Genomic DNA, 26,986 nt, shown 5'->3' with positions numbered 1-26,986 from the left:
GAGGTCAGGCAGAGAGAGAGAGAGAAGCAGGCTCCTGCTGAGCAAAGAGCCCGATGCGGGGCTCGATCCCAGGACACTGAGATCATGACTGAGCCGAAGGCAGCGGCTTAATCCACTGAGCCACCCAGGCGCCCCTAAAAATATTTTTTTTCATTTGCTACAAAGCATAATGGAATAAATTATGAGTTTGAGTAATTTGTGAACTTTGTTCTGAAAAAAACCTTCATGATGAAATATTACATCTTTGTTGTAACAGATTCTGTTTCTGTTCTGTGATATCAGTGATCCAGAGATGGCCCCTGTGTATTGGCAGCTGCAACCCATGAGCTAAAGACCTGTGGTTGGTGCCTAAGTCAGATTTGTTTTCTACACATGCAGTCTTTTAAAAACATAACCCTGGAGAGCAGATGTTTAGTTATTGACTGCCTGCCTCAATTCTGTATGTCGTGAAACTGTGACCAATATTTTCTTATCATAAATAAAGTCAGTGAGCCAATCAAACAATCCAGATTAGTCCTTCAGCTCTAAAAGACCCTGAACAACTGTTGGCTTTCTAAATCCCTGATGTAGAGACCCCGCTCCCCCAGCCAGGCTGCAGAAAGGCATTACTTAGGCACATGTGTATCTTGTTCAATATCCCCAGTATTGGAAGGATTATTACTGTGATGGACCACCCCTCTTGCAATCCTGTCAGTCCTCCCAGGAAAGGGGGTTGCATGTTACTGCCACCTCATGGTCACATCTTTTTCCTTCAGCCTGAAACTCATTGAACTCACTCTACATTCTTCCCGGCTAGAATGTCTTTTTAAATTTGAAATATTTGATTGTCCTATTAATGCTGTAGAGGATAAAGGGGAAGTGGAATGTCTTTTTAAATTTGAAATATTTGAATGTCCTATTACTGCTAAAGAGGATGACGGGGAGGAAGAGAAAAATGAGGTATCCTGAGAACAAGTGAGCCAGCCAACATGAATCACTAGGTCACATACAATTTTTCGAACAGGTTCAGCCCTGGTGTGAAATATCATATCCTCTATTTTTCATTTTTTGAGGAACCTCCAAATGGGCTGTACCAATGTCCATTGCCACCAACAGTTGAGAGGGTTCTCCTTTCTCCCAACTTCTCCAACACTTGCTGTTTTTTGCCTGGTCGGTTTTTGCCATTCTACGTGGTGGAAGGTGGTATCTGTGTGGTTTTGATTTGAATCTCCCTGATGGCTAATGATGATGAACAGTTTTTCATGCATCTGTTAGCCATTTGTATGTCTTCTTTGCAGAACTGTATCGTCACATCTTTGGCCCATTTTGTGACTCGACTATTTGTCTTTTGGGTGTTGAGTTTGAGAAGTTCCTTATAGATCTTGGATATCAGCCCTTTGTCCGTAGTGTCATTTGCATATAACTTTTCCCATTCTGTGGGTTGCCTCTTTGATTGTTGACGGTTTTCCTTTGCTGCGCAGAAGCTTTTGATTTTGATGAAGTCCCAAAAGTTCATTTTCGCTTTTGTTTCCCTTGCCTTTGTAGGTGTGTGTAGTAAGGAGTTTCTGTGGCTGAGGTCAAAGGGATTGCTGCCTGTGTTCTCCTCTAGGATTTTGATGGATTCCTGCCTCAGTCTCAGGTCTTTTGTCCAGACTTCACGACAGACAACAAAGTGATGGTTGCCAGCATGGGTGAGGTCGGTGATGAGGATGAAGGAGCTGCTTGTCCTGATGAGCCCAGGAGAATGCATGGAAGTGTTGAATCCCTCTGTTGTATTCTAGAAATGAACACTGTATGTGAACCATAATGGAATTAAAAGAAAAGGAAAATAGTTGGCAAACTTTGCTAGGTGTATGGAAATGTTCAGTCCTGTCTTTCCTATGTGGTTTTGTTGTAAATCTAAACCTATTTTAAAGTTTATGCATAATCATTGTTTTTTTATTTTTTAATACATAATGTTGCATAATTAGTGCTACCATTACTTAGTAGTAATGGACACCTATTCTCTTCTGTTGTTTATTTAAATAATAGCATTCATGTTACAGAAATTGATTAATACACAACAATATAGAAATCACAGAAGGAGCTATTACACATGTTTTATGTTAAGGTAAAACATATATAACATTATGTATTCTATCATAATGTAGTTTTCTAATCTAGAATGGATGTGTCATCCCATGGTGCTCTGGGAAGTTGATGCCTGGCATTCTAGGGGCTAATTATTCATGGGGAGAACAATCATGGTCATAATACTAGAACAGTTAATACCAACAAAGGCTATTTAGAGGTTACTGAGGGGATAAAATAGAGTTGATAGGGAGACTGCCTGGGTGGCTCAGTTGCTTAAGCATCAGAGTCTTGATTTTGCCTCAGGTCATGATCTCAGGGTCATGAAACTAAGCCCAAATCAGGTTCCACACTGAGCATGGAGTCTGCTTAAGAGTCTCCCTCTCCCATGCCTGGGTGGCTCAGTGGTTTAATCCTGTGCCTTCAGGTCATGTCTTGATCTTAGGGTCCTGTGATCGAGCCCCACAACATGTTCTATGCTTGGCTGGGAGCCTGCTTCTCCCTTATCTCTGCCTGCCACTCAGTCTACTTGTGATCTCTCTGTCAAATAAATAAATAAAATCTTTTTTTAAAAAGTTTCTCTTTCTCCCACTATCCCACCCCACCCATTCAGACTTTGTTCCCTCTCTCTTTCTCAAAAAAAAAAAGGGGGGGGTGCCTGGATGGCTCAGTGGGCTCATGTCTCTGTCTTTGGCTCAGGTCATGATCTCAGGGTCCTTGGATCAAGCCCCTCATTGGGCTGTCTGCGCTTTATGAGTCTGCTTCCTCCTCTTTCTCTGCCTGCCTCTCTGCCTACTTGTGATCTCTCTCTCTGTCAAGTAAATAAATAAAATCTTTAACATATTTATATATACATATATAAATAATGTATATTTATATATGGTTGATTTCAAGATGCATAGTTAATTGTTAATGTTTATAGGATGGGAACATGATTACATTTTTTATTTTGTCACTACCACAATATACTGTCAATTGTTGTTCAGCTTATAAAGCTGTGCTTATTAATAATGATTTCAAGGATAGTGAGCACTCTTAAATCCTATGCCTTCTGAGACTCCAAGGAATGGGAATTTTTTCTTGGAGGACAAAATTGTTCGCTGTTCTTGGCAGAAGGTATAGACTGTCGATAATCCTCCATCCCTTGTTAAAGGTGCATGTCTTTGTCCCTGGCAAGATTTGAAGAGTACTTGGAAGAAGATTTGCTTGAACTGAAACTTCTGGAGTGAAAGAGTGGGGTTGGAGTAGTCATGGGACAGAACTTACTTGTTATTTAAGAAGTATCAGTGTTGGGACTGTAACTGATCAGGAAAGTAAGGCATCCTGGCAGTCACTTGGTGTATTATGGGCAGCACTACACTAATTTCTCAGTATTTAAGGTCCCATGGGTCATGATAGGTAGGAGAGGAGAGGAGAGGGTTGGTGCCCTCTGGTGTCTTCACTGACAAGCCCTGTCTTGTCCACACAGTGGCTGCCTCCCGCAGCTGCCTGCAGCTCTTTGCCTGAGGGTGTCCACTGTCTTCCTTGGCTTCTTTGGCCATGGGAGCCAGGTAACCAGTGTCCATAAGAGCAACACTCATCCCATGCAGGTCTTTTTGCACTTGGATGGGATGACTCAGGGCTGTTCTGCATGTATTTAAAACGTTCCCACTGGATGGAGACAGAGTTGCCCAAGCAGTGACCTCTAAACTAACACCCTGTCTTGTGTGTTGGCTGCCTCCTTCTTCACATCTTAGCTCCCATCATTTCTTCCCACCAAAGATCCTTCCAGAGAAACTACTTATACTCACATCCTTGTCTTAGAGTCACTTTCTGAGGCACCCAACCTCTCATAACTCCTGGTGCTGCCAACAATGGTGGGTGTTGTCCCTCTGTGCCCCAGGAGAGGATCTACCTTTTAAAACACAAACATTCTTGGGAGATCTCAAAGCTCAGTCATGAGAATCAACTTACATTTTTCCCTTGGGTAGGAGAACAGAAAATCTACGCATGCAAGGCAGTAGAGTGATCTAGATAATAGTGGGATTATTCAACTTGTCACATAAAGTGGAACACACTGGTTGAAGGAGACATTTATTGTAGTACTGTTATCAGTGGTACTGTTACTGAGTTCAAACATCCTATCCCTTGAACGTCCCTCTTTGACTCCCATTTTGCTCATAATGGTACTTCTTGGCTATGTGCTCACCCTCAACTCATGCCCCATCCTTATCTTTGTATCCAGTCCTCGACTCACTCCCATCCATCCCCACCTCCCTTGTTCCCACTTTCTCTGTCCCTTCCTCCTTTTCTTCTCCCCAAGATCCATCATGGCTCCAGACTCCCACCCTTCAGGTGTCAGAGGTTCCTTGCATCCACCATCTCTCCTGCTCCCCTCTGGTTAGTAGGAGGGGGTGTGAGTATAAATGAAGATCTTGCTCTACCTTCCCTCATATCCTGGCCCTCAAAGGGGGAATGGGACACAGTCTGGAGTCCTGGATTGCCTGGATATTAGTCTATAGCAAAGAACGGATTGAATTAAACACAAATATGTTAAACTGTAGGCCTTTGCTGGGCACCGGAAAGAGAACCAGCATATTTGTGGGAGGGTAGAGGTCAGGAGATAGAGTCTGGTTAGGCCTTGCCTGAAAGATGATCCAGCTATGAAGCCAGGAAATAAAAAATGCGAGGGAAGGAAATATAAGTAATGGGATGTCATGTTTATTGAATGTTTATGTAAGGTATGCTCCAAAGACCTTTATTAATCAATCTGTTCTCAGGGGACAGTGCCCTACAGTACATAAATCTCATTGTCCTCCCCATTTTGGAAGTGAGCACGTTGAGGCTCAGAGACCGGCACACAGCTGGGTAGGGAGGAAACTAGGATATCAACCAAGAGGGAGACTTCCCTTCCACTCAAGACTCTCTAAGCTTTTGTAGAGCCACTTGCCACTTGATTGTTACTGGTGAAGGGAGAAAGGGGGTATTCAACCCTAATAGAACTCAAAATATTCTCCATGGAGGAGAGAAAATATTAAAAAAAAATCAGGCCCTCCTAGGAAAGGGTAGTCAGAGTGCCTGTCTTGTGGGAAGACGCCATATTGTCCTCAGGTCAGGGCCTCTTTACTTCACCTCTGATGAGGTTACTTATCAACTAGGACCTTGATCAGACCCTTCAGGTTGTTTCCCAAACTTCCTGGACTCTGGTATAGACTGAGAGACTTTTGTACCCAAGCAGATGGGAATTCTTCCTCAGCCTCTGGGTTTCTGTGCCTGAACCTGTGTGGACTGAGAAGGAGGATATCTTCATGTGAAAAGGATGCAGGAGCCAGCTTGAAAGGGTCACCATTGACCAAATCAAGACAACCTGCACCAAAATGTATCACGGCAGGAGTGCTTTCCCAACACTGAATAATAATCTGTAAATCTAGAGTACTACTTAAGAGAACCTTTAGAATCAGGATTGGAGAGAAGCGAAAGATTGCTCAGAAATAAAGACAGAAGTAGAAAGTGGAAAGAAGAAATCATCTTGCAAAAGCATATGTAAAAATTCAGCCACCAGTTTTCAGTAGATGCTAAGGTCTTTGGGTGAAATGATGTTGGAGAACAAGACATGGACTGTGGGAACCATGGGGAACTTAACACCACTTCCTTCTAGTAAAACTAGGCTATTCCCATGTTGCTCATGGGGCAGAATCAAAGTGAAGGGTATGATATCAGATAATAACTGATTTCCAAAAGAAGCAAAAATAGAGAATTCTGGACAAATAAAGAGCAGATCATGAGATGGTGAATGTAAAGTTGAAGAGAAAAGGGTCCCAATGAACGCGAATGGACAGGAAGATCAGATAAAAATCCACAACTTGATCAACCAACCAACCGACCAACCATTGTAAAATTTGATATGATAATCCTCCAATAATTAACGTTATGGATATTTGGAAAATAAAACAGTGGGAAAACAATGAACCATGCAAACAGCAATGAAGGAAATGCTGCTCTGACTATAGTAATATCAGGCCAAAAGCATTACTAGATACAAAGAAAGTTGGTACAAAATGAAAAAAGCTGTAGTTTACCCAGGAAAGTAAAACTGGATCTTAGTTACATAGACGTCAAACCTATAAAGGAGTGTTTGACAAGACTGCAAGTAGAGGAGCACCTGGGTGGCTCAGTCAGGTAAGCATCTGCCTTCAGCTCAGGTCATGATCCCAGGGACTTTTGATGGAGCCGCACATCCAGCTCCCCATGCAGTGGGAGTCGGCTTCTCCTTCTCACTCTCCCCTTCCCCCCACTCATGCTTTCTCTCCTAAATAAAACAGTCTTTAAAAAAATACTCCAAGAAAAATAAAATCCTCCCTGAGGCAAATTTTCCCAGCCCTCACTCAGTAGCTGATAAAAAGCAGACCCCAAATCAGTAAGGATGCAGAAGATTTAGATGGTTAAACCATCTGAATGTAGAAATAGATACATAATGATACAAGTACATATCATATAGAAGTATATACAAAATAAGTATATGAAATGTATGTATGGTAATTCTACACTTAGATATTATCCTTATGTCCAACGAGCATCCTGACACAGGATGTTAGGTGGATGATTTCAACCCCTGCAGCCTTCTCTTACATCCAAGCAGAAACGTCTACTTCACCAAGCCTTCTTCTGTTAGTGAAGAGATGGCAATTAGTACTCGAAGGTAAAATTGGTTCCTTACCAGACTGACGGAAATGATTTTATCCATCTACCATGTCTAAATCCCCTTTCATTGAAAACATGATCTAAAGAGACATGCAGTAAATTCATAACGCATGTGTAGCTCTGTCTAGCTTTGCATTTTGACCCTGTCACCTATGTGTCCCGAAACACTTTATTGGCAAGGTTGAAAAGAAAGTCTCACAATCAAGATCATAGTGCTAGATGATGTCTTGATTCAGTGGACTTTCATATACCCTGACCTGACTGGAAATTCTTTCTAAAAGGAAGAAGAAGGAAAAAAAATTAAAATAGTGTAATGGGTGTCAGTCATTTATGTAGTAGGAATATTTGGGTGGGTAAACAAAGTTATCTGTTACTTTACATTTGTACGTCTGTAGTCTGTATTTTTTTAAAAAGATTTTATTTATTTATTTGACAGACAGAGATCACAAGTAGGCAGAGAGGCAGGCAGAGAGAGAGAGAGAGCAAAAGAGAAAGAGAGGAGGAATCAGGCTCCCCACTGAGCAGAGAGCCTGATGCGGAACTTGACCCCAGGACTCTGGGATCATGACCTGAGCCGAAGGCAGAGGCTTTAAACCACTGAGCCACCCAGGTGCCCCTGTAGTGTGTATTAATGAAAGGAGGGGTGCAAGCACTACACATTACATAATAACATTGTCAAATTTGGCTTCATTCATCACTCACACAGAAAGGAGAAGGAATCAGTTTCTTTGTGTCTGAGGCGCTGTCACAATGGTCTATCTCAGTGCAGAGAACAGGCTCCCTGGGACCAGAGCTGCCTCAGTGCCTCCTGCTGAGCTGACCCCTGCCCCTGCTTAGTGCCTTGCAGAGATTCCCAGAGTGTCCAGCAGAGGGCGACCAAGCACCTCCAGCTGGCAGGGGGCTGTTTGTCTGTGCGTGGGCACAGCAGCCTCAGGGGTCCTAGTGCGCGCCATGGCGTCACCTGAGGCTGGGTTCTTCAGGACCCAAAGGGATTCTGCCACCAGCTGAGGACCCAGTACCCCTCAGAGGGCCAGGGCTGTATTTGCAGCAGTTGGTACCTCCTGTGGTGCGATGCAGAAGTGGCCTCGTTGGCTGAGAGCTGAGGAGGTGGCTCTGGGCTGCTTCCCGAGACATGCTGGTAGGTAAGCCGCCACCTTGTTGCATTTTTGGTGTTGTTCCCATGGTTTGCTCCTCATTTCCCTCGAGGGTAGTTGAATAAGACCTATTTTACTTAGGGCCTAATCTCTGGATGGAGGGGTTCTGCAATGCCCTACCTTAAATGCCATGGTTGGTTTGTTACAGAAGCAGACCTGTTTCTGGGGAGAAATCCCGACTCAAATTAAGAGGAAGAGGAGCAGCCTGTAGTTGGGAGCTGAAAACACAACCTGCTGACTCTCAGGGTGTCTTAGAAGAATGCAATTGGGGCCTACTTGCAGATTACTGCTGGATTCAGAATCCCAGGTAAAAACAAACTGTTGTCCAGTTTGTAACCTTCAAGGTTAGAAGTATCAGCAAATGTTGGGTTTGTTGAGAAGGAAGGAAAACTGAATGCAGGCCAAAGAAGCGGTGACTGATCCTTTGGCACATTGGGGAACTTCGGAGAGGTTCACTGTGGTCAGAGACAGGGGGCAATTTGAAAGAAGAACAAGAAGTGCATTGGAGGCATCTGGTAGTTCAAATTTTTATGGCTTTTCATGGGGGAGTCCTGTTGGAGGATGTAGGGGGCTGGAGAGAGATGAGACTAGAGCTCTGCTAGCTGGAATAGTGGGACACCCATGTGCAAGATCAAGTCCATGTCCTCCTGTTGGTTCCCCATTTATTTGGAGTGGTAGTGTGTCAGAACACCCCCTACCAAAACCTCTTCCCTCTGCTGTGATGTTCCCCTTATGACTTTGTCCCGTATGATCATGATTTGCCTTGATAAACGATATAAGTCAGTCAGAGAAAGATAGGTACTATACGATTTCACTCATTTGTGGAAATTATGGTATCAAACATACGAGCAAAGAGAAGGAGAAAGAGGCAAACTAAGAAACAGACTCTTAACTAGAGAACAACCTGTTGGTAATCATAGAGGAGGTGTGTGGGCGGGATGAGTTCAACAGGTAATGGGGATTGAGGCGTATTCTTGTGACGAGCGCCAGGAGTTGCATGGAAGTACTGAATCACGATTATACACCTGAAATGAATAGAACAGTGTGTGAGTTGATTGTAATATAAATTAAAACTTTAGGAAAGTTTCCTTGGAGGAATTTCAATCGACAGTAAGTTCTTTGTGATTAGTGGTTTTGTGTTTCAGTGCCAGCAAAGCCTTTTCTGGTTGGCATGTGTCATGTTGGAAGGTATGTGCATCACAGCTGTAAACTACTCAAGTAACCACTGAGGAGCAGGGAGGGTTAGAAGGCAGAAACTTTCACCAGCTTCCCATGTGAAGTTTGTATCTGCTCAAGACTGAGATCAGTGAGTCAGCATCACTTCACTGGGGACAGTGTTTCTACACAGGATTTGAGAGACAACAAGGGCAGAACCAAAGCATGGTGACAATTCCAAAGCATATGTTGGTTCTAAACCAGGACCCTGTGTATTAAAGGAGCCACTGAAAATATTTATTGGCACTTGTTTGGACTGAAGGAGAAAGATTTTCTCCCAATGAAGGCCAACTCAGAGTCCTGTATGCCTCCTGAAAGTGTCCTCCATGAGTGGCTATGAGCAAAATAATGAAATACTGGGAGAGTGCACCGGATGAAATCAGGGAGCGTGTTTGGGGACATAGGATACACTGAAAAATGTGAAGCATTCCTTAGACAACTTGTTGCAAGAATAGGAATACTTCCGGGACATTCCCAAACAGTATTGTTTTTTTTTTCAAAAGAACTGTTTAGAACTCTATGTGTTATCAAAAGTGGTCTGTTATGTTGTAAATTCAGAAACCATGCATTTGGTTTAGAATCAGGATTCAGTTAATACTAGAGGTAAAGGAATGACTTTTGAATTCTGAACCTTCTAAATGTCTAGAAATGCTCACAAGATCAAAATGAGTGTTTTCTGGCAAGGTCATAATCCAAAGAAGTTTCCTCCTTCTGCAAGAGACTGGGAGATACAGAAAATGGCATGTTCTTTGCACCGAAGATGGAGAAGGAGCAATAGTGAGGAGAGGAATGCAGGCCTGGCCCGGACATGTGGAGAAGGCTGTCTCCCCAGATGTTTTGTATTTCAGTTCGTGCAGTAATAACGTTCTTGTGACCAGATGATGTACAGGTCGAGTCAGGCTTTGGCGACTTCTTTAAAGGTGTCCTGAGGACCCAACCATCCATTTCCTTGGGGTTTGGCTGTGCAAGGTTTGGTTAGCAGTATTGGAGAGGGGCCTCTCAGGGGAGGTTGGAGAGAATCTTTGTGGGATCTTTCCCAACAGAATCAGGTTGCAAGGTGTGGCGGTCAGGGTAAGTGTCCCATGGGAGTGCATTGGGAAAAAGTCGGCTATACTGCATCATGGTGGTTGAATAGAGGCAACTCGATCTTTGCTTTATAGAAATACATCCCCTTTCCCAACTGTGGGTCCAGAGAGGCAGTGGTCGAATGCACATTGAATTCAAATAAAATCCAGTGACTATCTCCCAGGGGAAGAGACTGATTTCCACAAAGGGGTGGACTTGAGATTTAGGAGTGTCAACAATCCCTTTGACCCAGGGAGCTGGAAAGTCTCCGTAGATTTTGCCAATGGAGTCCCCAGTAGTGTGGTCATTCTGTGAGAATAACTTTGAAGATAGAGGACAGTAACATACAATGAAATTGATCTAAAACTAGCAAAACATCGCAAAGTGGTGGAACGCCTGCAGGGTAAAATGGGTTTTCTGGTCGCTGTGTATACTTCAAGAGGGCTTCCCTGGGAGGAGTAATTTTTTTCTAATAAGACTTTAGCCGCAGAAGAGTCATTGGCCTTTCTCCAAGGAAAGCGTTTGTCTAGTGAGAAGACATAGGCACATTAACTAACACCTACTTTATCCATGAAATGAGGAAATTGTATGAAATCCAGTTGCCAAATGTCAGATGGTTCATTGAGTGTTTTTTTTTTAATTTATTTATTTTCAGCATAACAGTATCATTATTTTTTCACCCAGTGCTGCATGCAATCCATGCCTTCTATAATACCCACCACCTGGTACCCCGACCTCCCACCCCCCGCCACTTCAAACCCCTCAGATTGTTTTTCAGAGTCCATAGTCTCTCATGATTCACCTCCCCTTCCAATTTACCCCAACCCACTTCTCTCTAACTCCCCATGTCCTCCATGCTTTTTGTTATGCTCCACAAATAAGTGAAACCATATGATAATTGACTCTCTCTGCTTGACTTATTTCACTCAGCATAATCTCTTCCAGTCCCGTCCATGTTGCTACAAAAGTTGGGTATTCGTCCTTTCTGATGGAGGCATAATACTCCATAGTGTATATGGACCAATCTTTCTTATCCATTCATCCGTTGAAGGGCATCTTGGTTCTTTCCACAGTTTGGCAACCATGGCCATTGCTGCTATAAACATTGGGGTACAGATGGCCCTTCTTTTCACTACATCTGTATCTTTGGGGTAAATACCCAGGAGTGCAGTGTCAGGGTCATAGTGAAGTTCTATTTTTAATTTCTTGAGGAATCTCCACACTGTTCTCCAAAGAGGCTGCACCAACTGGCATTCCCACCAACAGTGGAAGAGGGTTCCCCTTTCTCCACATCCTCTCCAATACATGTTGTTTCCTGTTTTGTTAATTTTGGTTAGGTTTATTCCCAGGTATCTTATGGTCCTTGGTGCTATAGTAAATTGAATCGATTCTCTAATTTCCCTTTCTGTATTTTCATTGTTAGTGTATAAGAAAGCCACTGATTTCTGCACATTGACTTTGTATCCTGTCACGTTGCTGAATTGCTGTTATGAGTTCTAGTAGTTTGGGGGTGGAGTCTTTTGGGTTTTCCATATAAAGAATCATGTCATCTGCGAATAGAGAGAGTTTGACTTCTTCATTGCCAATTTGAATACCTTTTATTTCTCTTTGTTGTCGGATTGCTTTTGCTAGGACTTCTAAAACTATGTTGAACAAGAGTGGTGAGAGTGGGCATCCTTGTCTTGTTCCTGATCTCAACGGGAAGGCTGCAAGCTTTTTCCCATTGAGGATGATATTTGCTGTGGGTCTTTCATAGATAGTTTTGATGAAGTTCAGGGATGTTCCCTCTATCCCTATACTTTGAAGTGTTTTAATCAGGAACAGATGCTGGATTTTGTCAAATGCTTTTTCTGCATCAATTGAGAGGACCATGTGGTTCTTCTCTCTTCTCATATTAATTTGTTGTATCACATTGATTGATTTGCGAATGTTGAACCATCCTTGTAGCCCAGGGATGAATCCCACCTGGTCATGGCGGATAATCTTTTTAATGTGCTGTTGGATCCTGTTTGCTAGAATCTTCTTTTTTAATTTTCATTTGTTTCCATGATTTTTTTCTATTCTTGTTTAATTTCCTAGTTGACCCATTTATTCTTTAGTAGGATGCTCTTTAGCCTCCATGTATGTGAGTTCTTTCCAAATTTCCTTTCATGATTAAGTTACAAATTCACACAGCACTGGGGTCTAAGGATATGTGAGGCATAATCCCAGTCTTTGGTACTGGTTGAAATGTGATTGTGACCCAGTATGTAATCTATTGTGGAGAATGTTCCATGTGTACTCAAGAAAAATGTCTTTTTTTTTTTTTTTTTTTTTTGCTTTAGGATGGAATGTTCTGAATATATATTTGAAGTCCACTTGGTGCCCTTTGTCATTCAAAACACTTGTTTCCTGGTTGATTTTCTGCTTAAATGATAGGTCCATTCCTGTAAGTGGGGTGTTCAAGTCTCCTACTACTATTTTATTATTGTTGCTGTGTTTCTTTAATTTTTTTTATAATTGGCTTATATAATTGGCTGCTCCTGTGTTAGCAACACAAGTATTTATCATTGTTAGATCTTCTTGTTTGATAGAGCCTTTAAGTATGATATAGTAATCTTCTTTATCTCTTATGACAGTCTTTGGTTTAAAATCTAATTTTTTAAGAAGATTTTATTTATTTATTTGACAGAGATCACAAGTAGACAGAGAGGCAGGCAGAGAGAGGGGGTGGGAAGCAGGCTTCCTGCTGAGCAGAGAGCCTGATGTGGGCTCGAGCGCAGGACCCTGAGATCATGACCTGAGCCAAAGGCAGAGGTTTTAACCCACTGAGCCACCCAGGTGCCCATAAAATCTAATTTGTCTGATAAAGGTTGCTACCCCAGTTTTCTTTTGATGTCCATTAGCATGATAAATATTTTTCCAAGCCCCCTCACTTTCTGTCTGGAGTTATCTTTGGGTCTAAACTGATTCTCTTTATATCTAAAGATATAAAGACCCATTATGGATGGGTCTTGGCCTTTTCATCGTATCCTATACCCCATGCCTTCTGATTATCCATTTATTCCATTTACATTCAGAGTAACTATGAAAAGATAGGAAGCTAGTGCCATTGTATTACCTATAAATGAAACTTAAAAGTCCAAAAAAAAAAAAAAAGTGGGAAATAAAGGGAAGTTAGCCAGGTGAACAGAACAGAGTGAATATCATGGGACATGTAGGGAAAACAGAGCAATACACTACATATCCTGAGTGTATCTTTTGGTTTGTTAGAAAAAACTCCACCTCAAAATTGTATAGAAGGAAAATCTTCCAAATATATACATATGAAATATATATAACTAAATAATACATACACTATACAGTATTATATAATACATATTATGAAAAATACTTCTATATTTTACAAATTTACAGATTTCCACATATTTAATCTTGTAACATATATATGTATACATATATATAAATGTATAAATATATATACATTTATATTTATATATATGTACACAGGTATATACAGAAAAATAAAATTAAATATATGGAAAGGATAGGGGCGCCTTGGTGGCTCAGAGGGTTAAGCCGCTGCCTTCGGCTCAGGTCATGATCTCAGGGTCCTGGGATCGAGTCCCGCATCGGGCTCTCTGCTCGGCAGGGAGCATGAGTCCTCCTCTCTCTCTCTGCCTGCCTCTCTGACTACTTGTAATCTCTCTCTGTCAAATAAATAAATAAAATCTTTAAAAAAAAAATATATATATATATATGGAAAGGATAGAATGTATCCATGAAGATGAAAATTTAAAAAGACTTGAAGAAAACAAAACAAAACAAAAAAACAACTAAAAAACTTAACATACAAAAAGAAGTGGAAGAGAAAGAGGAAGAGGAAGAAAAGACAGTATGATTAGGCAGTTAAAGCAAAGAGAATAATACCCTAGATTCTAGGTGTATTTTGGTCTGTTAGAAGAAACTGCACCCTAAAATTATAAAGAAAGAGAAACTTAAATATTTACAAAAACAAAATTAAATATAATGGAAGGATAGAAAGTTAAGTACAAAAATGAAAGTTAAGATTATGATTAAAGAAGTGTGGATAAAATAAATTGGTTGACAAAAAGAAAGAGAACAAAAAATTAAAACTGAGAGACAAAACTGTGAATGGATAAAGAAGATGTGGTCCATAATATACAATGGAATATTACTCAGCCATCAGAAAGGATGAATACTCAACTTTTGCATCAGTGTGGATGGGACTGGAGGAGATTATGCTGAATGAACTAAGTCAAGCAGAGAAAGTCAATTATCATATGGTTTCACTTACTTGTGGAACATAAGGAAAAACAAGGAAGACATCAGCAGAGGAAAGGAAAAGTGAATTGGGGGAAATCAGAGGGGGAGATGAACCATGAGAGACTGAGAAACCACCTGAGGGTTTTAGAGGGGAGGGCGTCGGGGGGGATGGGTGAGACTGGTGGTAGGTATTAAGGAGGGCATGTATTGCACGGAGCACTGGCTGTTGTACATAAACAATGAATCTTAGAACACTGCTTCAAAAACTAATGATATATTTGATGGTGACTAACAACACAATAAAAAATAATTTTTTTAAAAAAAGCCAAGGACAAAATCATGGGGGGAAAACCCCATGAATTGTATATGCTATATTCCCCTAGCACTGGGCTTTAGGCATTCTCAGTGATCAGTAAACTTGGCTGTGTGTTCTTGCTGATCCTCTGGGGAAGGAGCCTGTTGCCTTGATTCTGTGGCATTTTTGCCCCGGGGCAGAATACTGCTGTTGCCTCGGTGCCAAGCTAAGTAATCTATTCCGGTTTGCTCCGGCTTTCGTTCCCTGAAGGTTCTCTGTGCCTCCTTAGAGGATGAGAATGAAAAAGGCAGCCTCGCAAAGTCCAGGACAGGATCCAAGAGTCTGAGGCCCCATTCCTCAGTACACCCTCAGGGAAAAGCAGTGAATCGTTCCTGGCTCCCTGGTCTCCGTCTGCTCTCTGTGCTCACCCAGACTGTGACTGAGCATTTGTATCTCGGGGCGGGACCCTGTTTGAGTCTCCAAACCCTACAGACTCCTGCAGGGCCCACCCAAGCCGCTCCTTCTGGGAGGAGAAGGGATCTTGCCTGTGTGCTGTTGCTGAGTCCCTGCTGGCACTGATTGTGCCACAATTCATGGCTTATGGCAGCCTGGAGCTGAGAGTCCACTCTGGGGCTTGATGATTCCAGCAAGAGTCCCCGCTTTGATGCCTGGGAGCTCTGCCACACTCAGGAACCCCGTTATTTCTGTGACCTTGGGCATCTCGAGATGACACTGTCCCACCTAGGATTCTGCCCTGCTTTACCACGTGGGTACCGTTCAGGCAGGAATGGCCCTCATCAGAGCAAACATCTAAAAGTCCTTACTTTGCAGTCCTCTACTATATCATTTTCTGGTACCTCCCTGCAGTTTATCTTCCAATATATCAACGCGAATTCACTTCTCCACAGGTCCTGCCTTGTAGAAAGAGGTCGCTTTTATATTTCTAGAGTTGCAGCTACTCTTTTCTTACATCTCTGGGTGAGTTCACAGGCGTTCAGAATGATCTGATAGCTGTGCGACTGAATTCCTGTGACCAGATGAAATGAAGGTCTCTTATTTCTCCACCATCTTAGAGTCTCTGGGAGTATATCTTAAATTGTATACATATATACATATATGTAGACATATATAGATACATGATAAACAAAAGTGAACAAAGTGTTTATTCTAGCCTGTAATACATGATATACTTTAATCTACCTCATTTGTTTTTGATGCCATGTGCAGCCTATGAAAATGCCCCACAATAGAAAAATGATTAAATTATTGGCAATATTTAACATTAAATAATTTAAAAAGCTGAGGCAGAGCTATAATTTGGAACTTAAAAAGAGCACAGTACCTTGTTAAAAGAAAAAATACTGTCAATGAATGTAAATATTACACTGTTTGTTGAAAAACACAGTTCAAAAGGATGCACAAGCCAAAAATTGAACAAGTCCTTCCTTTGTCACAATACATTTCTGAGCTTTCAGAATGTTTACAATCGAGACATAAAGGTATACAGCAAAAATTTATTGAGCATTTACTGTGTGTGCAGTTGCTGACTCAAAGTTTATATGTATTATTATTTCCTTAATCCCCCCAAACCTGAGATGGCATAACCATCCACCTTATAGAGTAGAAATGGAGGCTCAGAGACTCACAGTAAATTGCCTGAGGTTGGAGTAAAGACATGGGCAGAGGTGGAAGTCAAACCCTGTGTCTCAGACAAGAGTTCATGCTTCGCCTTTTAGGCTGTGCTGCCTCACAGAGAGAAGACTGGACGATGCGTGCCAGTTGGGAAGGGCCAGATGTTACTGTGAGTAACCTGTAGCCCTTTGCCTTAGCGGCTTCTATTAGGGAAGTCTGTTTCTAGCACCTGCCACATGTCCACACGGTCTTCGTGGGACCAGAATAAAAGAGCACCCACCATAGGTAACTGCCGGGTGCTATATGAGATGGACAGAGGGGGAACCTCATTCAGTCCCAGGTGTTCTGTTCGAGATGGCACGTCTCACTCCCTCGCACATCTTACTGGTCAGAGCATGTCTACAGGACTGCATCCAACTTCCTGAGTCAGAGAAATGCCTAAAATGCTTGGTGGAGCCTCTTGGGGATACCACATGGTGCCAGTCCATCTGGGGGACTGTGCAGGGTCGGAGGAGGGACGTGGGATATTGGTAGGAAATGACAGGAGGCCTATGTCAGGATGGGTTTGTGTTCTCCTTCATCACATAGGATTTATAGGGTTCAGTCAATGAGGCATGATTTTGAGACCATATAGTGTTCTCACACCACATTTCCAAGATATTCTCAGCCAAAGACACATTTGATTATGATTGTATCATGCTCATATCATTCGGTTCCAATGTAGCTCTTTTTCTTTTCTATTTCTTTACTATTTCATTGTTAGAGGTACTTCTCTCTGTCTAAACATATGGGAATTTCTGGTTAGTTTTTTATCAGTGATTTCTAGCACATTATGTTACCACAACATGCTCTGTGTGATTTCATGCCTCTGAAACAGATTGAAATTTCCCTTATGGCCAAAGTAAATCGGGAACATTTTTCTAATGGTCTCTGTGCCTAAAATCAACGTGTCCTCCACAGTGGCTGTGGATGTGGACAGATGTATGGAGACAGCTGTGGGATTCAGATGGTTTGCCATCAAGATCTGTATTTTGTGGATGCTCTGTAGACTGCGCTGAGTTGCTGAGAGAGGGCTGGAGCCTCCTACTCTGGTTGTGTAATTGCTTGTTGTTGCAGTTTGGTCCTGCTTTGCTTTCTACATTGTTCACCTCGTGGTTCTCGGACAGGAGTTTGGAACGGAAGGAGAGAGCACCCAGAAGAGGGAACAGGGACCTGGGTTGAAGGGAGCAGAAAACAAGAATTCTTCCAAGGGTGGCTTATTTATTATTATTATTATTATTATTATTATTATTACTATTATTATCATCATTATTGTTATTATGTCCCATTAGCCAACATATACTACATCATTAGTTTCTGATGTAGTGTTCAAAGATTCATTAGTTGAATGTAACACCCAGTGTTTATCACCACACCTGCCCTCCTCAGGACCGATCACCCAATTACCCTTTCACCCCATCCCTTCCCTTTTGTAACCCTCTGTGGTTTTTTTTTTAAATGTTTAAGGAACATTTGCTTATTATTTCCTGTAAACTATCTATTCGTGTAGTTTTCCTATTTTCCTACCATGTTTGGTCTTTTTCTTCTTTAAGAGTTCTGGATATGTTAGAGATATTAGCTCTCTGTTGTAGAAGTTGCAAATATTTTCACTCTGTACCTCATTGGTAATATCTGATCCCCGTTAGCCAGCCTGGAGCTAATTTCTGAAGAAGGGCTCCTTCTCCAAACAAGCCAAACATGGGCAGAAGGAAATGAAATTCCTGTTTCTTGGGTGTCAGGCACGTTCTGGGTGCTTTGTGAACATTCTCTCACTTATTGCTTATGAAATATCTTTCAATATTATTTCTTACCTGAAAACTATAGGGCTAACGTGTTTTAGATTTCATTGTTTCTCAGCTTTTATAAAGGTGATATGGTACATAAAACCATGGAGCTGCATCTTGAAATCGTACCAGTAAATATTTCTGCATTGAAATATATGAATATGTCTACTGACTAGGATAAAGACCTCAGAGAGTTTCACTTCCTGATAGGTCAGGTTTTGCATCAAATGAGATATGAGAAGCAGTTTTATTTTTCAGAGCTTCTCCAATTTTGGAATGGGGGATTGGAGATGTCGGAGCTCTATCACCCTTACATTATAGGCAGGGGAAAGGAGTTCTGGTATTTTATAACCAAATACATCCTCCGACTTTTACCCTTTTCTTCTTTTTCTCTTTGTTTTGTCAGGAAGGGAGGAGGGAGCAAGCTGGAGAGCTTGAGGACTCACGTGAGTACCAGGAAAAGTGCGGCATCTCTCCACTTCTCTTCTCTCCGCCTGCCTGCAGCCAGGGTGAGACTGAGATGGGCAGCCCTTCAGGGACCCTGATATTCTTCATAACGAAAATTTAACCAACATCCTTTAGACACTTGTTCAACATCTGTTTGTGGTGGAAAAGCTGCTTGCTGCGTGGGGAAGGAGAAAAAGAAAAAGGTGACAGTGTGCAGCCTCATCCCCAGAGTGCCAAGCAAAGCACCTCTGGCCCTAAACTCGCATGCCCTTCTCAGTCAGAAGCAAAGCCCTGCAGCTGGTCTGATCTACTTTGCTCAGGTAGGTGGTTAGCAACTTCCTCCTTTGACTCATGTGTCCTTTATGGGTTTCTTAGACAATATTCCAAATTACTTCCAGCCACACACTCTCAGTCTCTCCAAGAAGAATTATAATCCTGCACTTTTCTTTGTCTTATTACATTTCTGTTTCCCTATACAGATTATCCCCCAGACAAATATGGTACAGGCCCTGGTCTGTAATGAAATATTTTGCCAGAGGGCTTGTTTTGCTTCTTTAACTCCACTTATCAGGCTGCATGGGGCCTCCTTCAGGACTGAGTTTTATGGTTTTTATATTCTGGTTTTTCACGACCTGTCTCCTTTCTCCATCAAAACCAAACTACCTTGTCTCCTTGTGCCTTAGTGCACTACTGAAAATCTAGTAAATGAGGAGTGACTGGATTCATGATCCGTCTCTCCCACAGTTGCAGTCTTTGAATGATACCTTAGGTCAGAAGTGCTCTAATGACAAGCAGGTATTTTAGACCATAGCGTGGAGGTAGAGGGACTGTGAACTGAGGACTTTTAATTTCATAATGAGCACACCACCCTCTGCTCAGTCTCACTCAGTTAGGGGTCCAACTCTTGATGGATTTTGGCTCAGGTCATGAACTTTAAGTTGTCAGACTGACCCCATGTCAGTCCCAGGCTCCCCATGCAGTGGGGAGCCTGCTTGAGATTCTCTCTTCTCTGACTCTTTCTCTTCCTCTGCCTTCCCCTCCAAACTCGTGTTCTCTCTACCTTGTTCTCTCTCCCTCTCTCAAAGATTTTTAAATGGGAAAAGGACAGCAAATATACAAAAAACTTCAATCTGGGGCACCTGGGTGGCTCAGTGGGTTAAGCCTCTGCCTTCAGCTTGGGTCATGATCTCAGAGTCCTGGGATCGAGACCCACATCAGGCTCTTTGCTCAACAGGGAGCCTGCTTCCCCTGCTCTCTCTCTGCCAGCCCCTCTGCCTACTTGTGGTATCTCTCTCTCTCTCTCTCTCTCTCTCTCAAATAAATACATTTTCTTTTAAAAAAAGAAACATTTTGGGGCACCTGGGTGGTTCAGTTGTTAAGCATCTCCGTTTGGCTCAGGTCATGGCTCAGATCACACCCCATATCAGGCTCCCTGCTCAGTGGAAAGCCTGCTTCTCCCTTTCCCACTGCCCCTGCTTGTGTTCCCGCTCTCACTGTCTCTCTGAAAAAACAAACAAACAAAAATCTTTAAAAATATATCCAATCTTATTAGTAATGAAAGGACAAATGAGATTAAAGTGATTTCACTTTTCACATTGGCAAAGGCTTAAAACCTCATAACACCCAGTGTTACTTGCTCCTTTACTGTCTGAAAGGGTTTTTGTAATTTTGGTGTTATTTCTTCCATAAATGTTTGATAGGATTTGCCAGTAAAACTACTTGGATCTAGGACTTTCTTTCTGGTAAAGTTGTTAATAATTATTTCAATTATTAAAATAGATACTGAATCATTCAGATTTTTGTTTTATTTTGTGGTGTTATATATATTTTTTAAAGATTTTACTTATTTGATACAGAGAGAGAGAGAGAGATCACAAGTCGACAGGCAGGCAGAGGAGGAGGGGGAAGCAGGGAGCCCAATCTGGGCTCAATCCCAGGACCCTGAAATCATGACCAAAGCCGAAGGCAGAGGATTAACCCACTGGGCCACGCGGGTGCCACTAAGGTATATATATATTTTTTTAATAGATTTTATTTATTTATTTGACAGACAGAGATCACAAGTAGGCAGAGAGGCAGGCAGAGAGAGAGAGAGGGAAGCAGGCTCCCTGCGGAGCAGAGAGCCCAATGCGGGGCTCGATCCCAGGACCCTAAGATCATGACCCGAGCCGAAGGCAGCAGCCCAACCCACTGAGCCAACCAGGCGCCCCTCACTAAGGTATATTTTTCAAGGCATCTTTCCATTTCGTCTACATTGTTGAATCTGTTGACATAAAACTGCTCGTAGTATTGTCTTGTTATCTTTTTTTTTTTAAGAAGATTGATTTATGTATGTTAGAGAGAGATTGTGAGAGATTGGTACAGGCGTAGAGGGAGAGAGAGAATCTCAAGCAGATTCCTTCCTGAGCACAGAGCCCAACTTGGGGCCTGATTCCATGACCCTGAGACCATGACCTAAGCCAAAACTGCTGAGGCAAACACTTAATCAACTGAGCCACCCAGGCGCCCCTAACTTTTTTAAGTGTAAGATATGTAGTGATAACTCTTTTTTAAAAAATTTTATTTATTTATTTGACAGGCAGAGATCACAAGTAGGCAGAGAGGCAGGGTGAGAGAGAGAGGAGAAAGCAGGCTCCCCGCTGAGCAGAGAGTCCAATGCAGGGATCAATCCCAGGACCCTGGGATCATGACCCGAGCCGAAGGCAGAGGCTTCAACCCACTGAGCCACCCAGTTTCCTCTGTAGTGATAACTCTCTTTTCATTTCTGATATTGGCGCACACAAATTTTATATTAAAGAATGATCATCCAGGTGTTTTGTAAAGAATTAAAAAGAAAACAAAAACAAGCCTCCAACAATTAAAGATTAGTAAACTAAAAAACTTTATCATCTTGACAGAAGGAACTACTACATGGCCCTTAAAATTATACAAAAACTCTGATGAAATAATACTGCATGCTTATAGGGATAACTAAAGTTTGAAAGATTCATAATAACAAGTGTTGTTGAGGGTATGGAGCGAATAGAACTTTTTAATTAATTAAATTTTATTTTAAATTCTGGGTAGTTAACATAAAGTATAATATTAGTTTCAAGTGTAGGATTTAGTGATTCAGCACACAGTACAAAATCCAGTGCTCATCAATGATTTCACATGAGCGAAATCATATGATATTTGTCATTCTCTGACTTATTTTGCTCAGCATAATTATGCAATTGGAACTTTTATTCAATTTTATTCAGCTTCCACTGTGGTAGGAGTATATGTTAGGCATTAAAAAACTGTGTGGTAATAACTTAATCAAACTTAAACTATGTACACCTTACGATTCCGCATCTCTACTCCTGGATATATATCAATCATAAAATCTCTGCAAGTATTCAGCAACAGACATGTACTATAATATGTATAGCAACTTTATTCATGTTATCCCAGATGGGAAACAATTCCATTCTCTCACCAAAAGTAGAGTGAAGTACATTTTAGGTATGTTCAAAGAATGGGATTCTACAAAATGATGAAGAATGAACTATTGGTACAGATAACAGACAATGACATGTATAAATCTCACAGGCATTATTTGAAGAGAAGTGAGACACAAAGATGCACAGACTGTATGACTCCATTTGTATAAGTGAGAAGGCAAAATTGATCTATGGTTTTAGAAGTCAGAATAATGGTTACTGATGGCAAGAGAGATAAAGGTAAAACTTGAGACCAGTTAGCGGTAAAGGCAAATGAACTATCAGAAAGACAAAGTAAGAAAGCAATCCCATTAATAAATGGATCAAAAAAAAATACCTAGAGTCTAATTAATCAAGGAGGCAAAGACCTGTATACTGAAAACTACCAGAAACTGCTGAAAGAAATCGAAGAAGATGCAAACAAATGGAAACATACTCCATGCTCATGGGTTGGAAGAATTACCATGATTGAAATGCCCATACTACCCAAAACAATCTATAGATTCAGTGCAATTCCTATGAAAATTCTAATGGTGTGTCATGCATCCTCTTTCCTGGATGAGAGCAGCTGTCTTGGTGTCCAGCATTCTGCTCTAAACCACGTGAACCCTCACGTGGTCCTGCAACCACTTTCCAGGACTGGCTGGCAAGTGTGGCAAGACCCTCCCTGTGACCAATAGTGCGGATTGACACTGTAGGAGTCCCTGAAAGGCTCAGACATGGATGGGCTAAATGCAGGGTTCAGATGGAAACATGCTAATCTAACGGGGAAGAGTATGCAGAATTTGCATCAATATTTAAGTTAAAGGTTGAGAGTTCCATTACGTTTCAGGCCAAGGGAAGCTGCTAGAGTCAAGACCTAGAGCTTGGGGAGGGGTAAATATTCACCCACCTCTCTGAGCGGAGGCAGTGAGGTGAGAAACTCTGGGGAGCGTGCGAGTGTTGTATTCCTCATCATAGAGTGTGCATTCTTCATGTCTGGGGCCCATGACAGAGCCAGGTCCCAGGTATCTGGCTCCCTGAGACAGTTTTCCTGCAGGCCAGAGGTAGATGGGAGCCTTCAAAACCCGAGCCCTGAGGGCCTGGGTTTCCTGGCCTGGGCAGCTGCTCGGAAACCAAGCAAGAGCCATCGATCCTGCAGGAACCGCATCGGGCCCATGGAGTGGGAGAACGACCTGAGAGAACATCCTGAGGTGGCTGAATCAGCTGTGGGGAGCAGCCCGGACCCGATTTGAAGGGAGGTAAGGAGGACACAGAGGTCCATCCTTGTGTCTGTCTGTGCGCATTAAGGCAGGTATAGGGATGCCTTGGACCCAGGGTGGAAGGAGGCCCAGGGGACGTACATGTGCATTTACACGGTGTGGTCAGCAGAGGGCAGTGTGGCCTCACGTGTGTGTGTGTGTGTGTGTGTGTGTGTGTGTGTGTGTGTGTGTGCAAGCAGCAACCCCATTAATTTAGGACTTTGAGACCCTCTTTTACAGAGACAGAAACAAGCATAAGGAGATTAAATAAGTTGCCTGATCACAAAGCTCTAAAGTGGTGGAGCCGGAATGGGAATCTGAGCAGACTGGCTCTAGAGTATGCATTCATTGATTCCCTGTGTGCTGAGTGCCTACTGTGTACAGGCCCTGTGCTCTACTAGTGATATCAATAATATCAACAGAGTTAATCCCCACCATATATTGAATGCCCACAGCACTCTACCTACAGTAATAGTGAAAATGGTGATGACAGGCGTACCTGGTTGGCTCAGTCAGTTAAGCATCTGCCTTTAACTCACATCATGATCTCAGAGTCCTGAGACTGAGCCCTGTATCCATCTCCCTGCTCAGCAAGGAGTCTGCTTCTCGCTTTCATTCTTCCTTAAACAAATAGTATACATCAAACACTGTCCTAAGCACTTCACAAAATTATCTCCTTTAATCCTCAAAACCACTATATTCATCATTCTCATTTATAGACTAGAAACCCAAGGCACAGGGTGTAAGCAACACAGCTGGGTTCACACAGCCAGTAAGAGGCTGAGCAAGGATTCAGACCCAGGCAGCCTGGCCCCAGAGTCTACAGCACTCTGTCCTCCTACACTCTGCTACGCAGTCACAACTGTCAGCCAAAACTAAGAACCATCTCTGGATCTTGTGACGCTTAACTAACAGAAGTCACGAGCCTGGCAGATAGTAAGGCTGTAAGAAATGAAAATCATCACCATCAATCTCCAGGATGCTAGTCTTTCAATTCACAAAGAGAAGAAAAATACATTTCTACTTGTATTGTTCTACAAGTATGGAAAAAGGCTTCCCCTAAATTACTCTCCTTGGTTCTTAGAACAGTCCTAGGATACACTGTTTTTTTCTTTTTTGAAAGATTTTATTATTTATTTACTTATTTGTCAGAGAGAGAATGAGAGAGCATAAGCAAAGAGAACAGTAGTAGAGGGAGAAGCAGGCCCCCTGCTGAGCAAGGAGCCCATGGCAGGGCTGGATCCCAGGACTCAGGGATCATGACCTGCACCAAAGGCACACACTTATTAACCAACTGAGCCACTGAAATGTCCCAATCCACTGTTTTTCTTCTAATAAGGTTAGCATATAGAACTCAGCATGTCTCAGGCATTTTTCTGTGTGCCTTATGCCTGCATTTAATCCTAAAATCACTCAGTCCTATAGCTCAGTGAGGTAAGTAGTAGTACTATCTCTATATTACTGGCCCAGATAAGTTACGTAATGTGCCCAGGGTGACATAGCTAGCACATAGTGGTGCGGGGATGAAACTCAAGAGTCTGGTTTCAGACTCTGAGCTTTCTAAACCTCTACTCTCAGGGCATCTGTGTAGGAGGCAATTCTGGCTCACAAACCCTGTGACGAGTAACAGAGATAGTAAGTACCAGAGCCAAAATGCAAGCCCAGGCCTGGCTGCCACCACTGTCCCTCGTAGGTGATTTCTCTGACTCTTACCTTTGCATTCCGAGTGGCCTGATGGACATCACCTTGAGTTGGGGCGTAGAAGACATAGGCTCTAGTCCTGCCAATAAAACAACTGGTCAACAGCAGGGAGACCTTGAACCAATCCCTTTGCCCCCAACCTTCATCTAAAAATTAGCGAGTCATACTCACTCGATCTTTAATGTCCTCTAATTCTAAGCAACTGTTTTCCAGTATGAATGGCTATTGTGCTTGAACGAAAGAATGCAGCATGTTTCTTATAGCTCAATGTCAATCCCACCCCCACCCCTGTAGAAAACGCTTCTTTGGACCCAATACAAATCCTACAGGTGCCACGAAGTGCAGCTCAAATGCACAGCAGCCAGAAACACAGCCACTTCTCTGGAGGCCTCTCAAGCTTCTAGTCCCTTTCCCTCACCCTTACTGGTAAGAACCGTGCACACGCTACTCTGTGCTCCTGAAATACTGAGTTTGTGCCTCTAGTATAACGATTCCTACATTCACTGACAGCAGTAGCATGTGTGCATGTGTGTACCTATGTGCGTGTCCTTAAGGGCACAGACTATACTCCATATATCTATGCTTGGAAAGTTACATTATGTGGACCATATACATAAGTGCCAATATCTGACCATTTTGACCTACAAAGATGACAATTTAATATGGCACAACCTAACACACGCTCATTAAATATAAGCATATTTCCTACTGTGCAACAGGGCATCCCTGAGAAAACTTGTGCTCTACAAGAGGGGCCAGTAAGCTTCTTTATAAGGGGACCACATGGTCAATTCTTTGGACTTTACTTGCTAAAGATTCTCTGTCCCAAGGTTTCCACTTTGCCATTGGTGTTATCAAAGAAGCCCTAAACATCTGTTAATAAATGAGTATGGCAGTATTGCAGTAAAATCCCATTGTAAAAAACAGGCTGAGGGCACCTGGGTGGCTCACCAGGATAAGTGTCTGACTTTGGTTCAGATCATGATATTCCAAGATCTGGACTCATTTTTCTCAACTAATTTTTTGTCGTATTCATAAAATTCAGAGTTATCTTTCAGGGGACACGATCTGAGATTGCTGTCGAAATTGAGTGGACCCTCCTTGATAATTATAGTCACTATTTGTTGCTAAACTTCCAGACAGACCTATTTGTTTCATAGCACCGGGTGGTATTTTTAGTCTACTTCTATCCAGGAATGTTAAACAGTACCCAAATAGAGGCAGTCACATGGGTGATAAGATCATCACCATCTAGTGATTCTCTTGCTGCCAAAGAACTGATCTAGAACGGGAAGGAACTGTCTATTTCATCTCACTCGTTCAGCGTGTACTGAATGCTTGCCACAATGCCACACACAGGGCTAGGTACCAGGAGATAGCAGAGCCCCGACTCTCACTCCAGCTTGGAAAATTTTAAATTGGTTATCATCTAACAGATCTAATTCAGTGGTTCTCAACCAGGGTGATTTTATATCCAAAGGATATCTGGCAACGTCTAGAGACACCGTTGGTCACCGTAAGGAAAATCCTATTGACGTCTACTGAGTCGAGGCCAGGGGTGCTTCTAGACATTCTGCGATGCACAGAACAGCTGCCACAATGAGAATTATCCAACCCAGAATGCCAAGAGCCAAGACTATACCTACTGGGACACTTGATCTAACTTCATCTCCCCATTTTACAGACAAAAAAACTGGGGCCAATGTCAATGATATACTCAAGATCATCAATTCTTCAGCAGAGTCAATAGGTCCTGGTTCTATTCTGCGTGCAAGAGATCTTCAGTTTCCCTTTTGTGAACTGAAATTGAGGACTAATTTTTCCATGTTTGTCCTTTCCTCAAAGCAATGAGTTCTGCAGTGCCATCCTGGTGGAAAGCAGCTTTAGACAGCAACAGAAAAGCATTCACATTTTATCTGCATGTTTCACTGCAGGAAACGGGCTCTACACTTGA

General features: G+C 42.3%; 2 long non-coding RNA genes across 3 annotated transcripts; both read left to right on the top strand.

Annotated features, from left to right (window-relative positions):
• The first annotated feature begins 7,777 nt into the window (after positions 1–7,777).
• Positions 7,778–18,772, top strand: LOC116580868. 2 transcript variants are annotated; one of them, XR_004281817.1, is made up of 3 exons: positions 7,778–7,871; positions 8,032–8,190; positions 18,586–18,772. It is a non-coding gene; the product is annotated as an uncharacterized LOC116580868 (long non-coding RNA). The 2 variants fall into 2 exon arrangements; XR_004281816.1 differs by having other exon boundaries at positions 7,780–7,867.
• Positions 18,773–18,797: 25 nt separating this feature from the next.
• LOC116580866 lies at positions 18,798–26,688 on the top strand. The gene is made up of 3 exons (XR_004281813.1): positions 18,798–18,946; positions 25,362–25,458; positions 26,513–26,688. It is a non-coding gene; the product is annotated as an uncharacterized LOC116580866 (long non-coding RNA).
• The last annotated feature ends 298 nt before the right edge of the window (positions 26,689–26,986 follow it).

This window comes from Mustela erminea, chromosome 20 (genome assembly GCF_009829155.1).
Source record: "Mustela erminea isolate mMusErm1 chromosome 20, mMusErm1.Pri, whole genome shotgun sequence".
NCBI lineage: Eukaryota > Metazoa > Chordata > Mammalia > Carnivora > Mustelidae > Mustela > Mustela erminea.
The sequence above is the reverse complement of the archived record's forward strand: the minus strand, read 5'-3'. Positions and strand labels throughout refer to the sequence as shown.